The 14,081-nt window shown below is 27.5% G+C and overlaps 1 protein-coding gene across 4 annotated transcripts in view; it reads right to left on the minus strand.

The window, feature by feature from the left end:
- The window catches only part of LOC139096510 (pseudouridylate synthase RPUSD2-like), a 93,857-nt gene that overhangs the window by 55,158 nt on the left and 24,618 nt on the right, over positions 1 to 14,081 (minus strand). For 3 of the 4 annotated variants that reach the window (XM_070648238.1, XM_070648239.1, XM_070648237.1), the window contains exon 1: positions 4,050 to 4,453. The exons of the other annotated variant lie outside the window; for it this stretch is intronic. The gene's annotated coding sequence lies outside the window, so the exon portion shown is untranslated. Of the gene's footprint in view, positions 1 to 4,049; positions 4,454 to 14,081 lie in introns of those variants that run through there. 4 annotated transcript variants of the gene reach the window in all.

Raw genomic sequence — 14,081 nt, forward strand, 5'->3', positions numbered from 1 at the left:
TGAAAACCTTGGCATCATAACCGTCTTTTCCCTTTCAACTTTTAGCAATTTTTTTTTCAACTTTTCTTCTTCTTTAGCTTCACTTTTTTATCTGTGGCACAAAAACATATTGTTGTGCATTGTATTTGCAACCATGGCAACAAATCTCGATTTCTTTTCGAATATTAATGTAATTTATCATGTTCTTCTCCCTTCTTTTGTTGTATTTTATAAGAACTTCTTGATTCTTTACCTTCTCATAAGAGCCACACACGATTAAAGTAGAATAAACCGAAATTCCAAAATTTTATTTCAACTTTATAATCATTTGGCAATGGAATTGCAAATGAAACATGAGGGAAGAAAGAAGAGAAAAAAAGAACTTTTTTTGGCAAAAAAATAAAGTCTACTTCACATATTATATGGAATTGGTAGGAGATAAATCTTTATTGCGCCTGTTGAATGTGCATGATTCTCAATTCTTTCTGTTCACAAACGAAAAAGAGAAGTTCTTAACATTTAAAATGCTGCTAAATTACAGTCAAAATATTTTAATTTTTCAGCAATATCTGACATATTTTGCTTCCCCCTCAATAATATCATTTAATTGCTGAAAAATATACAACCTTTATGATGTCCGAAATTTCAGTGATACAAAAACTAAACAAAAGTGTCAATTTTTAATACCTTAAAATTAGAAAAATCATAAAAAAATATTTTGAGGTTCAGTATTTTAGTTTTCTTTTATTATTTCTTACATTAGACAGCTTCTGTAGTCATTTTCTTTTGCTCTAAACGTTGAAGTAGCATAAGAAAAGGGAGGAGAAAAACGAGAGACAGAAGAGATTTTTGCTGACTCAAGTGACAGAACAACAAGTGTAAAAGAATTATTCTGCACATGAAAAGAAAAAAATAAGTCGTGTTAATGATTTCTTTCAATCTTTTTCCTTTGGATTTAGTCTGGTAAAAAAAGGCGCGGAATTTTTAATTGAAAAATCTTAAATAATGTCACAATTAAATAAGGGAGAAATGCAAAATATGTTTCTAAAGATTATATTAATTTTTTATGAATATCATTGAGTTTATGATTTGAAGTTTCGGATGCATTCAATTAAATGTACTTATCTTTAAAAATTCTGAATTAACTTCTGGATTTACAAACCCTTAAACAATTCACCGACCGTAAAAAATTTTTTATTTACATTTACGTAACAGAATTTTCCACTCAAAAATATAAAAATTTTCTTCTCTCGGATTACAGCTACTTTTATTCAAATTTATATGCGTGCTCTGAATGTAAAAATGTGTAAATAAAAATAAATTTAAATAAATACAAAGCATTGTAATATCAGAGTCAGATATCATGCAATAATTTTGCAGTATTTCAGCTTTCTTTATAAGCTTCAAATCTCAGCATTTTCATTTTTCGACACTTTATTCACTTTTTGAATTAGCTCAACCTTGTGAATTTTTCACTATGAAATTGGAGACTCTAAACTATGTGTCCATAACCTTGAGCAAATAACCAAAACTTTTGCAAAATGCTATTTTAATAATTCATAATATCTACTTCACAGAAGTGTTGACCAAACTTTTAGGTGTCACGGCGCATCTTGGTCCTAAATCAATTTTCAGAAACATTTGATTATCATACGAATTTAATGTTTATTTTTTTTTTTTTAAAAAAATCACCTTTTAAATCTCTAAAGTTTTGCTTTTTAAATAATATATGTGTTTTTTAAACAGCTTATAATTTTAAGGAATCAAATCTGACCACTTGATGTAACTTATGAATAATTCCTGAGCAAAATAATTGAAATGGTCATGAAAAGGAGAGCAAAAAATTATTTTCGCATCCATTTTTGTTCAAAATTAATTGAAAATATCACACAATTAAATCGCTGTGGGAATTTCAACATTCATCAAATCCATTATTGGCTACGAAAGCTTTTGTGAAATTGATAAATTTTCTTTTAATTATTATATCCTTTAATATATTTTATTTCTTGGGAATATTGATGAGCTATTTGGATTATTCTCCATTTGTTCTAGTTTTGTTCGTATGGAATTTTTGCAAATCATAAAAATCAAATTTGCAAGATGATAACTTTTTTCAAAATTAATCTTTTAAAATAAATCAGAATGAATAAATTCAAAATACTTTGAAGCTTTCTATTTAATAGCTGCAACTTCTTGGAAATGTTTCAAGGAATTCATATCTTCTTCTTCATCAACTTTGAATTTCTTTAATTAGAAAATTCTTTTGTCTTTTCAAAGCAAACGATAAGAAAAATCTGAAAAATATGTCATCGATGAGGAAAAGAGAAAAAAAGAAAGATTTGCACGAGCACGTTAAACAACTGCTTTATTTATTCATTTCCCATTACTCAAAACAAATTTTTACGTATTGAAAATAAGAGAAGATTCGATTTGACTTCAACAAAAGACTTTTCTCTTCCATACTCAATCCATCAAATGTAATTCAATTTTTCTCGTTCCTACTTTTTTCAAAAAAAAAAAAGAAAAAAAATGACAAAAATTCAAATCACTTCTTATAATTTTTTTTCTTTCAGTAATTTTTTTTTGAAGAATGGAGGAAATATATTTCATTAATGACAAATTCAATGAAAACGCATTTGAGAAAAGAAATGTTCTTGATTGCTGCTTATGTACTCAGAATATTTTTTTGCTGTTATTGAAAAGAAGATCTTCAAAAAACGCGGTATTTAATTCAGTATCTTAAAAAATTGAATTGAAATTAGCAGGAAATTTATTTCTCTGATTGAGGGACATAATTGATCAGTCCACTCACTAGATTATATGAATTTTCTAAGTTTTGTCATATAACGGTTTCGATCTCGTTTTGTAAGTGACAACACATCATATCATGAAAAAAAAATATTACAAAGAATCATAGGCAATAAAAGCTATATCAATATAGAAAAATTCATTCATAACGTAGATGAATATTAGCAACAACAGAATTATATTTTCACAGTTTATTCTCTTTTCATTCATCATATCAATGTGTGCTCGAACATTAGCTTAAGATAGTTGAAAAATCATATTTATGAAATATTTAAAAGTTCTTTTGGTCCCTTTTTCGTCTCAACATGCTTTCTTTTAAAAATAAAAACTCATCCACACTCTTGACACTTTTCATTATTTATTCTCATTCACATCACTATCAATATATAAATAATACGAAACCTACATGACGATTGATTGTATAGTTCCGATCGAATGTTTGTTGAAAAGTGGGTAAAAATAGATTTTCTTGGTACGCAAGAGAAAAAGAGGTTTTAATTCGCAACATCAAAAAGGTTGAATTTCTGATTGAATAAAATTTTTAAATGCATTCACACGTAAAACACATGCCAAAAATATTTTTAAATGAAAATGGAAATTTCAAGCATTTGAGTCTTTATTTTTAATATTATAATTCATTTAAGAACACACGATAAAAGATTTCTAGTGTGCTCATATAATTTAGTAAATGATTCATCTCAATTGTTGTCACTTGTTGGATATGGCAATATTAGATTTATTGTATAATATTGCTTTCTATTTCGAGAAAGAATTTTTCACTTAACTACGGCGTTTCCTTTCAATATATTTGTTTTTTTTTTGTGTCTAAAGGACTTTTGCTTTATTTTGAACATCAGCAGTAACAACATTTTATGTTATATTTTAGATGAATAAATATCAAAAGTGAAAAGAAGAAAGGCAAACGAGTCGAGTTGAGAGTTGTGAGAGAGAAAAAGCATTTTCAGCAGAAAAGGAAGGAAAAAATTCATGGAAATCGATATTTTTCCACTTTTGCTGCTCCCTCCTCATTCACAACATAACATAGCATGGCATATATAGGGCGTTTTTCCACCAACCCGTAAATTTTCCCTTCACTATTTTTTTTTTGCGAAATGAATGAGGTAAAAAAATGTGGAACAATCAAAATTTAAGGCTGCAACGGCAGCCGAAAATTTTTTTTCCTTCCTTTCAAAAACTGCCGCATAACATAATTTTCATATTTTGATAGATTTTTTTTTTATTTTATATGTCAAACTCCTTACGATAAATAAATGCACAACAAAAATTCGAGTCACTGTTAAGTCACAACACAATTTTCTTATTCACGCACTGAGAAATTATTTACGATAACGTCACAGAAATTTTCGTGCCACTAAACCGCTAATATGAGCACACAAAAATAAAGAAAAGTACAACAAAAAATTTCTCGCTTATAATTTTTTTTTTTCCTTTTTTTTCGACTTTTTGTAATTTTTCGTAACAAGAAAAAATATAAAAATTTTCTTTTATTTCCTTCAATTTTTTTTTGTCTCACATTTAACAAAAAAATCCACTTTTTTCTTTATAAATATTTTTTCTTATTTTTATAATTTTTAAACTTCACCGCCCGTGAACAAATTTGACGATAACAATCTCCGACAGTTGGTCGCAAAAGACTAAAAGTTGTTCATCGATTGAATTAACAATATATAAAAAAGATTGTGGAAATGTTGGAGCACACTCATAGTTTGCCTCTTTCTCATTACAATTGTTTGAGTGAATTTTGAGAAAGAGAGAATGTTTTGAGCGCGATTGTCACTTGGATATTGCTTAAGTCTCAATGTTGATGTAAACTCATGTGTTTTAATAATGCTGATATTTTTAATTTTATTTGTATATGTTGCAGAGTAAAATATAATTTGCAATGAATTAATTCTTAATTAATTTATTCATTGAAAAAAATCTAAATTAAAGTTTTTATAATTATTTTTTTTTTCTAATTTTTCCAATTTAAATAGGTTACTAAGAACATATATTAGAAAAAAATGTTGAGACATTTCAAATCTAAATCATAACACCAACTTTCGTAAAGTTCTGTAGAATTGCACAAATAGAAGTGAAATTCTGTAAAATTACACAAATAAAAGCAGGAGAAAAATCGAATCACATGTTCGCATGTTTTTGATGCTTAATGTTTTGTTGTTATTTTTCAATGTTTTAATACGAGAGTAAAAAAAATCGAAGTAACAAGTTACGAGAGTAAAAACTTTTCTCTGAGAAGACTTCTAATAGAGAGAATCAGGAGAAAAATAATGCTCTTCAATTTTACAGAATGGCATGAAAATCGTATTCCTTTCTATTTTCTTTTTTTTTCGTATTATGACTGAGTTGGAAAATTATTTTCACATCTGTTTCAAAGTTTTCCATTCAAGTCAAAGTCTCGTCGTCGTAGCACACAATACACAAATAGCTCTTGTTACTACACAAATTTTCCTTCACAATCTGTTTTAGTTTATGCTGTTTGTAGATGATACACATACACACACACATTTTTCTTTTCTTTCACAAGATGAATCTATAAATCTGTACATCAGACTATTTTATTTTAAGTCATAATAGATCAAATTTTCGGGAAATTCTTTATTTGAGAAAAAAAATCCCGGAAAAAATAAGAGCTTATTTTAAAGTATTTTGCAAGCTTATTTAAAATCAATTCCTCTATGAACACAAAGGAGAAATCAACCTTTAAAAAAAGTTACTAAAACTAGCTTTACAAAAAATTAATAATGCAGAACAGCCATTTTTATCGGGATATAATAAAAAATTTTGTGTTTAAAATAAGAAAATAGGAATGAGAGCAACTAGTTTATTGGAAATTGAGGCATGAAATCCCGGCAACAATAACGAAAGATATTTAAAAAATTCTTTCTCTTCTGTTTCTATTTATATATTTCTTCAATGTTTAGTTTCTTATGTTTCAGACTGAAAAATGAGAAATTTTCACTTAAAATCTTTTCTTTTCGAAAAAAAAAAAATTCGAATCGTTTGTGAAGGAGAATCTACTTTGACGATGGTGATGTGATAGACGGCGATGAACGATATAAAGAAACATAAATGAGATGAGAATTAATCATGATATAATAAATAATATTAAGATATAGAACGTCGACAATTGAACAAATGAACGGCTGAGCAAGGAGGAAGTGAGAATGATACTCATACTGATGAGACAGTGATGATTTAAAATTTTGAAGTTGTCAATTTAAAAGAAAAGTAAATTTAATAAATTGCTTCATAAAATAATTTTCCTTCGCTGTGTCAAATACGGAATTTTCATTTTAGGATATAAAAATATATCAAATTTCTAAGAATCCCTTGTTTCTGCACACATTGTTATGGCACATTCGTGTCATTACACAGCTAACTCAGAAAACTCATGCATTTTTCAATACATAAAATCTTAATATTCAATAGTAAACGGTTTACCAATAGCTCTATTTGATGTATCAACAACGTAAAGTAAATATTAGACTTTTTTCCTCTCAATTTTTTTATACAAGTTGAAAAAAATGTACACGTGCCTACGTAGATTAAATGTTCTTAAACAATAGTAAAATGTAGTTATAAAATATTTTTGAATTAAGAAAATTTTTTACTAAGTTTAAAACAAGTTAGGGGCTCGAGTCCCCAAAAGTCCTCCTCCCTGAGACACACATATTGTAAGAGAAAAATTAAAAACGAAAGAAATTGTTCTAGAACTAAGTTTGAGTGAACGCATTTTCTAAAATAAATTTGTGTGTGCCGTTTTAATATTCAGCAATTTAGGTTAGCCAACCAAAATGTGTAGCAACAATGAAAATTTTTCCAAAATGTTATCAATAAGCTCGAAAATTAAAAGGAAGTGAAATTAAGGGTCCAGGTATTTCAGAGTGTGGTATTGATGTTAGGTGAAATGTTTAGTAACTTTTATGAATGTAATACTTACAATGTATAAACCGTGATTTGATGATGCGTTCACATCATAGCATAAAAGAGAGGAAAAACTTTTTTTGTGTTTATACAATAAAGTTGTGTTTTACGAATAACATTGTAGGGAAAATAAAAATAGAATTCAAGGAAATGAAAGTTGAGAATTTATGACCACAAAATGTTTTTGATAGAGGAACTTTAACTTCCTTTATTCTTACGAAAATTAACTACGTAAAGGTGGAGTAGAACGGTATTTATGTAGTCAGATTCGGTTTCCCTTTTGTTGAGCTTCATAAAATTTAATTAAAAGATGTTGAAGTTATTTTCATATGAAAGATGTTAAGGAATTTAGTAAACGAATAAGAAACTTTTATATACTTGAGTTATCCTAAAGAATTTTGTCTAAAATAAAATTATTTACTGCTAAAATGCTGAATTTGATAGTATGCAAACTCTCTTTCAATGTGGTTATATTTAAATAAATAATTCAATTACAAATTTGAATTATTTAAGAATAAATAAATAAACAAAAATTTACTTGAATCTGACATGAATGATTAAAGGTTATGAATTTTATACTTAACAACAACGATTATTGGGAAACCAGATATTGAAAAATTATTTTAGAAAATAGTAGACAAATAATCTTTTAAAATGACGCACATTTTAAATTGATTGACGTCATACTATACATTTCCGTCACATTTTCTAAAAGTGATACTTAAATCAGGGACGACGCCAGTAAATTTTACTGGGGAGACCCCAAGCAAGTTGAATTTTTAGGAGTACTAAAAAATTATATGAAAAATTTGTTAAAAATTGAAAACAAAACAGAAGTTGGATTTGTAGAAGCAGCGGCGTAGTCAGAAAACTTTACTAGGGGGTCCGATTTCAATTAACTCCATTACTTGTTGACAGAATCTTAGTGTTCAGATCTTAACTTTTTTCTGCTATTTTCTTCTGCGATATATGCATAAAAATCACGTTCAATTACGATGAAAAAATTTCGTAAGCACGATAGATAAAAATTTCATCTATTTTTTCAATTTTCATTATTTGGTAATCGGAAGAGAACGAAGGAATGCTAGAGTGTAGTTAGTGAAAATGTAAGTAACTATTAGACTATGATGAAACCTCATCTGTATTAAAAGTAAACTTTGCTTTTCTACTAATTTTATCCAACATCGACACATGTGCAGTTTTTAGAGTACGCGAAGTTTTTCTTTGTGTTCTTTTATTTTCTTCTTCTGCTTTACATTAGTACTTTGCCTGTGAATTAAGCTATACATCATCTAAATATTTGTATTATAGAGAAGTAGTGAAAAATTAAGAGAATATTGTAGGTTGAAACGCCTTTTTACCAGCAAGAGTTGAATGTATGAACATGTGCAAACATGTGCGAATTCGGTGTAAAACCTTATTATCTACATTACATGTTATTTACTAAAAAAAATCAACTTTTTGCAATAACTGAATAAAAAAAAACTAACAGTGAAAACTTTTTTCCACAATAAATAGAGATTAAATTAAATTACAATTAAGCGTGAAAAAAAATGTTATATTGAGGAAGCGTCTTTAAAGAAGTTAATATTTTTATGGTATTTCGTCGCCTTACAACATAAGTTTTTTTACTCGTATTCACGTCTTTGAACAGAAATTTTCATGCTCCTAAAATTAAACTCAACAAAATTTTGTTATTTGTTCTCTTCTGTAAATTAATCATAATGAAGGAGATTTTCTTTAAACAAGACTCAAATGATACAATGTTTTACCACAATTCGTTAAATTTTTATTTTTTTTTTATAAAACATACGCGTAAAATTTATCAACTGCATAGTTTTGTTTTCTATTCATACATGTGATTTTTCATATTTTCTTGTGAAATCTTTAAATGTAAACAATCAAATAAAAACATTCAAACTTTACTACTAGTTTAAAATATTTTCTCAAAATGTGCGTTTATATGATTACTTTACAATTTGCATTAACAAATAGTATCACCACAAATATAAGAAAATAATAATTCAATGCCAGCAAAAATTTCCAAAGGAAAGAGACGAAAAGAGAAAAGTAAAGTATAAATTTTGTGCTGCATATATTAGGTTTTACAGTCTATTGAGAACTTTTCCGGTTTGTCTGGTCGTTTGTAGAAGATCAGCCGCGATGCTCAGTAAAATTTATTTGCATTCAAAACAAAACTATATTTCCGTGAGAAAATTAGAGAAATATAAAATGCCAATGCTTTTAGCATTAAATTATGATGCACCTTCACATATCCGTCATTTGCCAATGTGAGTATTCATTCAGTTATTTTAGAAAAAAAGAAAATTCTGTGTGTGAAATAAAGTTGTTTGTGCACATCTTTGAATTATAATTAAATAATCTTTAAAATTTATAAGAATTTTTTCCAGAATTCTACAAGAAGAAACTTTAACAAATAATTACCATTATTATTATTATTATTACGTTATATTATGATTCACTTTCACTTAAACGGAAAATTAAATAATCATCTTATCTGTTATTTGTTGTTGTACATCAACATGATGGTGATTGAATCAATGTAAATGGACTAACGACAGACATACCTAGCAGGCATATTGCAACGATTATTTATAGATGACCGATTAAATTTATATAAAAAGGAAAAAAAAATTAAAAGTCACAAAGGCAAAAATCAAAAAAAAATCGACCGTTCATAGCAAAGGTTCTTGTATAAATTTTCTTCGTATTATTTTATCTTTTAGAGAATTCATTCAAGCAGCCATCAACACTTTTATTATTTTCAATAGATTGGACAATGAATAAGTAAGTATAATTTTTCAATCTATATGGATGATGAATGTACGCATACGTTTTGCCATCGTCGCCGCATGTTGCCGGCATAGAACACTTTTCCCTCGAACCATAACACAAAATAATTCATATAATATATGCAGATGCATATAAAAAGGTCAAAACAGATGAGATAAATTTGATTTATTTGCTTTCTTTTACTCTACACATTATGGTCACGCATTTATCATTATCGGAAAAGAGAAAAAAAAAATTCTTCATATATTGCATAAGGAAATGAAAGAAAGGAAAATCAAGAGAATAATATGATTGAGGAAGTCTATAGGATAACTTCATTTCAATTATTTCTTTTGTTTTATTTTTTCTCTTATTTCAGATAATATAAAATTTTAATGGGATGAAATATTTATTCTTCTTATAAATCATGAGGCAATTATATTTATGATATCATAAACTTATTGATACGATCGAAAAGTTATGAATTAATTATGAAATTCTAATTTTGGTTGTGCTTTTTGCCACAAATTGCCAAAGTTATATTATCATATAGATAGTGGTTTATAATCATTAAGCTTCTGTTGTTTTAGGTGTTTACCAGATAAGCAAATATATTAATCAATAAGAAAAGTTAGTGTGCTTCATTAAAATATTTATGTAAACATTTGCTTATTTAAACCCAAATGTTGTCTAATACCCAATATCCTTTTTTTCTAAAATTTAACATTCGTTAGTCATGTCTTTATAGCAAACATAATTGCATCATCGAAAAAATCTCATCAATTTGTCTGCACCATTCCCAATTAGTATCAAATTTATCTGCTTTAATGAATGTGACAAAATCATTCGTGTAATCAATTACAGATATTGATCAATTACAACTGATATTGAGGTTAAATCAAAGCTGGTTTGAAGTTAATTCGTTTTTATTGTTGGCGACATTTTCATTCACTTGTTGAAGACATACAAGTCTTCAAATGTCATTTCCCTTATTCGAGAAATTAATTGAGAGTGAAGAGGCATTGACGTAATAGAAAAGAAGAATGGGGTTTTTATGTAAAGTTAAAAAGAATTTTGTTATAAATAAAGGAAATTGAGATATATTTAATAATATATAAAGGACTCAAAAAATATTTCTGGCCAATTTATTGTGAAAAGCTTTTGCTAGTAAAATCTCTAGATATTCCAAAATTGTTTATATGATTTTTGTTTTCTCAATCATTTGGCAAATATGAGAAATATCGATTTTACAAAAGGAATACTAAAAAATTTAGAATAAAATTAAGCAAAATTTGTTTATATCCCAGAAGCAAAATAATTTATTGTTCATAACCATTTTTTACTTCTCAAATATTCACAGATATTCCAATCAATATTTCACTTTAGAACATCAATTTACATTATGTATTTCAACTAATGAAAAGTCAAAAGCATGAAATCCGAAAGATGAGTCATCATCAATTTTTCTCTCTTTAGTTCACTCCCACTCAATTATAGCATTAACCACACATACTATCAATAATAATAATTCAACTAACAGAATTAATTGTAGAAAAGTGATACGGTAATTTGCTCCTACAAATTCTCTGGTATAATAAAATAGAGTCTGAATATAAAATTAAAATTTTCATTTGCATGAAAATGTTTGCTTTATGTGGCTTTGAATGACAATTTTCGTTTCTCATTCTCTCTATTCAGCTATATAAAAAAAGAATTCAAGCAAAAGAAGGAAGAAACATATTTTATGATAAAAGTGCCAAGACTTGTTGCTGCACAACACACACTTTTCAGAAACGAGAACCTTCTTATATCTAAATACATATTGATTTCACGATGCACATAATTTATTTAAATTAAAGCTTTGTAACCTTATGTATTGTTGGGGAGTAAGGTTAGGGAGTTTACATCCAATATTTTTATTTTTTAGAGTATTTCTGTAGACTTTTAAATCTTATTTAAGATCATTTAGTTCTTAAGATTCTTAATCTTTTTAGTTACCAAAAGTAAACTCACTTCTACTATCCGATATATCCCACCAATTCTTTAAAAACATATTTATATGTTGCTACTAAGCAAATAATCATTAATCGACTTTATCCACCAAAAACGAGTTGGCTTCAACCTCTGTATAAAGTAGCATGATAATCATGTGTGATATGGATGAAATGTTGTCTGGATTACTATATACAGTGCAATTGTGTCAAGTTAATTGTAAAAGATTTAAAGAGATTTGTGAATTGCTTATGCGCAATTTATTTTACAACAAAAACAACGAAAAAGAGCAAGTTGAAAATAATTGATGTCCTTGAACGAGTTCAACCTACCGATAAGACAATTTTGCTATGCCCATAACTGATGATCAACCAGGGCAAATGAACCGCACTTACTCACTCAACATGACGCAAAATAAAAAAAACTTAACTTAAGCAGAAAAAATTTTCTTCACCCATTAAGCATCGACTTTTTGTATAGATTCTGTAAACATTACCAGCAATTTATGAACCGAAACTCTCTCTCAATAAGGAAACTCGTCAGAAACAACGATAAAAAACGAGAAGCCTTTTTTAAAGAAAAGTCTTAAATGGAATGATGGACTTCAGACGTAAATATATTTATGTATGCAATTCATGCAATACTGAAGATGTGATGCAAAAGTCTATCAAAATGTACATAGGAATGTCTCTGTTGAGTAAAGTATTGTTTTGGAAACTTGTGTAAAGTTGGATTGAAAATATAGCTAAAAAAATCATCACAAACATCACAAACTTAAAACTTTGTTTATAAATCTATCACAACACTTTCAACGCTTCTTTTCAGATTCCCGACTCATTCTCTTACACTCATTTATTGTATCCCCAAATCACATAAAATTCACTTGTAATGCATTAACGGTCAGAACGTAAAAAGAAAGGAAAAAATGTTGAAAGATTTTTTTTTCTTTTTATTACGATTTTAACGAGCGCGATCTTATTTTTGCGACATTTTTGTCAATAAAAATGTTGTTCTGATATTTATTCTTATAATTTTTTTTATTTTTTATGTCCATTAAAAAGAACAAGTCTGGTCGAGATTGGAATAAAACATTAAGTACGTAGGGGACATGCACATTAAGAATGAGTGAAGAAAAAAAAATGTTATCAGAACTGCCTTGGAAGGGAATAAAAAATTGTAAAACAATAAATGCACATACAGTCACATATCATATAACATAAAAAATTTAGATTTTAATTGGATGTGATTGAATTCATAAAATGCCGATTAACCTTATGGCATTGATGGATCATTAATGTATTAACATTTTAAATGTGAATGTATTCCATGAGCTGGCTGTTAAACATGCATCTAATTACAATAAATGTATTTAAAATCATTTGCGGGTCAGTGATTTATTTTTTATAGCGAAAGATTTTAGAGTGCAGCTATTCAATGTGTGTTGGTTAAGTTACAACATATTCACATATTTTATTACTACAATTTTATGTATCAATTAGAATTTCAACACAAAATGTTTTTAAATAAAATAAACTATAAGTTAATACAATAAAAAAAGAAACTATTATTAAGAAATCCTAACGTTCTGTTGAATGATACAAAATTGAAATCAAAACAGATAGAAGACTAATATCTAACACTAGAGGTTATAATAGTGAATTGTTTCCTGACAAGATTCCATTTTTGGTTGCACACAAAATGGTAAAAATGTTAAACAAACCACATGCTGTATGTTAGCTACAGAATATTTACTTGAATAACTTATGAATGGCTCATAAGTTAATAGTTGATTGTTAAATAATGAATTTTTCAAAATAAAAAAGAACCATGTGTGTACTTGTAATAACTCGAAAGAATTAGAAGTTATTTAATTTTTTTTTCTTTTATGTATTAAATTGTGCTTGCAAATTAAGAAATAAGTCTGATGTGTGATGTTATGTCAAGGCCTTGACGCAATTGAACATTTAAGTATGTAATTTGCGGTCGAATACATCTTTGGGTTTCATTTGAAAACATATTCGAAGCTAACCATTGATGTTTTTTTTAATCATGTTTAACAAAAAATAAGTAAAACAAAATCATTTTTAATTTTTTCCAATTCTTAATTCTTAATATCATTGTTCATTACAAAAAAAAAAAATAATAAGAATATTAAACGTATTAGTAAAGAATGAGAAAAATAACTAGTAAAGAGCTAATCAATAATGACACTGAAAGTCACAACAAAAGCTTGGCAAGCAAGACAAGGAAAACAGTTTTCATATGCTTTATGTCCCTTGTGAGATGACTAATTCCCTTTTGTCGCACCAAATAAACATTAAATAATTTAAATTTCATTCATGCACGATAAATAAATTGAAAGTGAAGCAGAATAGCTGTACAATAGTTTGTAGACATAACGATATGTGGATATGAGAAATTGCAGCCTGCTGCTGTTGCTTATTGGGCTTCGCTTGCTTGTCGCGTTTTTATTTTATTGGCTTTTTGAAAAGAAAATTTCCTTTTATTCTTTTAGTTTTATTTTTGGGACAGTGCCAGAAATAATAGACAAGAAACTCTGA

The sequence above is a fragment of the Chironomus tepperi genome, unplaced genomic scaffold, assembly GCF_022539635.2.
Source record: "Chironomus tepperi strain 1889 unplaced genomic scaffold, CSIRO-AGI_Ctep_v1 contig_393, whole genome shotgun sequence".
NCBI lineage: Eukaryota > Metazoa > Arthropoda > Insecta > Diptera > Chironomidae > Chironomus > Chironomus tepperi.